At 24.9% G+C, this 3,834-nt stretch overlaps 1 long non-coding RNA gene across 1 annotated transcript; it reads right to left on the reverse strand.

Annotated features, from left to right (window-relative positions):
• On the reverse strand, positions 1,718 to 3,451 carry LOC110267004. Its single transcript, XR_002354287.1, has 2 exons — positions 2,333 to 3,451; positions 1,718 to 2,200 (listed from the first exon to the last, which is right to left on the reverse strand). It is a non-coding gene; the product is annotated as an uncharacterized LOC110267004 (long non-coding RNA).

A 3,834-nucleotide genomic window follows, 5' to 3' on the forward strand; every position in this document is an offset into this window, starting at 1 on the left:
TTAGTTAGAAACTTTTGTCAATCTATGATTTTTTTATAAAAGTGATTTAATTTTATAAATTTTTTGTGCCATGTATAATATATACTGCCAGAATAAAGTAGATCATAATTTTAAAAAATTTATATTCTCATAATATTATTACGAATAAAAATACTAGTACTAATAAAAAGCTGTGACAATTATTCTAATATCCTAAAAAATTAGAGAATAAATTATACTTTGTTTCGCATGTATTGTATTATTGTTCCAGTGTCTAGAGCTAATAATTGAAGTGTTCTTATCCCTACTAGGGTGTGTGGGACCTCCAGACCTTATCAATATACTGTGAAAATTATTAATATATAGATAATATGTTTTTTTTATTTTAAATAATTTAAGTAAATACAAAAACAATTATTTATATTTTATTTTAAAACAAATATAATATAATAAGTGATATATATATGGGAAGTTCTCTGGTGGCCAAGGTTATCATGACTAAGAATGGCCAAGATTTGACTATTCTATAAACAGATGACATATGAAAAGAAGCATGCAGGTTTTGGTGGGATTGATTGTTATAAATGCTAGTAATTATTGCAGGACAAAAAAGATGGGTCTTTTGTGGAAAAAAAAAAGTCTTATTAATTATTTTTGAATGAATAATACCCAAAACTAAAAATCCATTATAATGATGGTAAACAAAACCTCCTGAATTATTAATAAATAACGGTAATATAAGGGAAAAAGAAAAAGAACAAAATAATGGGACATTTATATAAATTCTTGCTACATACTGAAAATACATTAATAGCAAGAATTTATATAAATGTCCCATGATTTATTTTTTTTTTCTTTTTCCCTCATGTTACCGTTATTTATTAATAATTCAGGAGGTTTTGTTGACCCATTATTATAATGAATTTTTAGTTTTTGGTATTATTCACTCAAAAATTATTAATAGCCTTTTTTTACACAAAAGTCTATATAATGTACACATAATTTTGGTCATGACATTTTTTTTGTCCTGCAATAATTACTAGTATTTATAATAATCAATCCCACCAAAACCTGCATGTTCTTTTCCATATGTCATCTGTTTATAGGATAGTCAAATCTTGGCCATTCTTAGTCATTATAATCTTGGCCACCAGAGAACTTTCCTATATATATTAGTTTTTTAAAAAAAATATTGTGAGGGCAAATGCTCCTCCCTCTTCATTGAGTGTGGGTCCTCGGCGTAATTATTGAAGGGGGATGAACCCACGAAAGAAAAGGAAAGCAAAGCATGGAGTTACATCAACCCACGAAACACAACCACAACCACACGATATTGTGTTTTAGATTTCATTAAAAGCTATCATAACAGAGAGCTACAATAATGAAGAGGAATCAACGAAGAAACAAGAAGGAATTGAAGAACCTAGCTACCTATATATTTCATCGTTGACTTGACTTCACTTGCTTCTCTATTTAACCCTTAGCAAGCTATAAGGAATCACACGCCACTAACACACACACATACAACAACACTACAAGCATCATCAACCACTAACTTCCTCTCCAACTTTCAATGTTCCTTTAATCAAACATTATCTCTTCATAAGCTTTAGAGCAGAAATTCATTCGCACTTCTTTTCTTTGCCATTTCATAAAAAGATTGCGCGATGACGGAATCATTAGTTTCTTTGTTGACGAGGAAAACTTCTTCAAGCAATTGAGGAATCTTCCATTTCATTGGTCATCTTCGAGATGGTGTATGGAGAAGCTTGTGATGATTATTGAATGCAAGGAACAAATTTTTCTGATTGGTAATGATTTTGATAAATTACATTGCCTAACTGGTGAAAAACATTTCTTTTTTATTTGATCTTCAATTTTTAAATGACTTGAATTTAGACAATAATAAATTTAACATTATCCAATATCATATTAGTGTGGAAATTCTTTTAATAACATTTACCATTTTGATTTGTCTAATAATGACAATCTTAGGAGGATTTTTAATATACTCTATTGAAAATTCTCCTAATATTGTCATTATATGACAAATCAAGATGGTAAATGTTATTAGAAGAATTTTTACATTGATCATGATATTGAATGACGTTGAAGTTATTGTTGCCCAAATTTAAGTAACTTAAAAATTAAAGAACAAACAAAAAGGACATGTTGAGGATTTATCAAGATCATTATTAATTAGAAAAATTTTTTAGGACCCCTTTTAAATTTTAATTATCTTAAATTAGTTAAATGTATCATTATTTTATATGTTAAAAATATAAAAACAGACTTATTATGTATGTGTGTAAAAGTATAATTTAATAATTTATCCTCTAATTTTTTAGGATACCGAAACATACAGTTATCGCGATTTTTTGTTGGTATATATATGTATAATAATTATCATCTTTTAATATGATATATGCATAATAATAAAAATTTATATATTAATTATTTTTATATTTTGTTAAAAAATATTATCAGGAAAGAGTAACTCTGGATATAAATATAAATGAAATTGAGGTGAGCTTATGGGATAGGGTTTATTTTTTAGAAATGGGATATTTTGATGGCTCATAATTCGATATGTTAAAAGGAAAGTGTTTTCATATGGCTAAGTTAATCAAACCAAAAACTTATGGGATAGGGTTTATTTTGTTAAAAAAACACAATCTTTTTACTTAGTTTTTGTTATATATCAAAACTAATGATTCCGAAAAATTATTTTCGTTTTTTGAAGGTTTAGAAATATTATAAATTTGTTTGAATATATTAAATTATTTTTACTATATAATTCAGTTTTGATCATAACAAGAATAGAATTAATGTACTTAATTTAGTTTTCATATATAACAAGAACTAAATAAAAAAAGGATTGTTTTTAGTTTAGTTTTTAATGTAATTAATTTATTAACATATTTTATTGTGATGTTTATAAATTGTATCGCAAATTTTCTCTGGTTTAACTTATTTTTTATTTTATAAATTTAATGGAAGTAAAAGTTAAATTAAAGTGGATAGATTGTTATTTTTTATTTCCAGAATGCTAGCAAATTATGTTATATCTCATGTAGAAAAGCATATATGTTAAAATAGAAATAGACTAAATTAATTCGTTGTTGTTCATGCTAAGAAGAAAATGAGATTGAAATGAGGACAAACACAACACTGGAGAATTCGATTACAATAAGCATGGATAATTTAATTTTGTCAGACAGTGATTTTTCTTTTTTTTTCCACAAATATAGAAATATAGTCACTGACTAATTGTTAGTGAAAGAAAATAAGGTGACTTCATGTTTTAAAAATTGTAAAAATTTTGTCATAAGAGAATATTATTTCTCAGCTTAACTTATTATTAAATGAAATAAACATTATTTCATTTATTTGATTGTCTGTTTTAATACAAAGTTTCATAATTTTATTTTTAATAGTAGAGATCGATAATGATAAAACTCACTTTATTTACTTGTCACACGTTTAAAATAGAGAGATAATGAGATATAAACTTATATATCAAAAGTTTATTTTATAAAATAAAAAATGTCTATTTATCTTTTGAACTTCATATCAAAAGTTATATATAAAAGTATGAAAAAAAATCCTTAAAAATTATAAAATATTACATAACAATGATCATATTGTAAAGTCATATTATACAGTATATAGATGAATTTATAAAAATAAAAAAGCAGACGAAAAATGACTTGAACATAACATTAATTTTGTAATATGTTCTCCTTATAAATAATATCTCAAGTTAAGTGACCAGAAATTTTTATAACATCAACTTATTGTAAAAATAGTATAAATTTAAGGTAATTTAATTAACTTTGCGTGTAGAAAAGATCA

This window comes from Arachis ipaensis, chromosome B09 (genome assembly GCF_000816755.2).
Source record: "Arachis ipaensis cultivar K30076 chromosome B09, Araip1.1, whole genome shotgun sequence".
Taxonomy (NCBI): domain Eukaryota; kingdom Viridiplantae; phylum Streptophyta; class Magnoliopsida; order Fabales; family Fabaceae; genus Arachis; species Arachis ipaensis.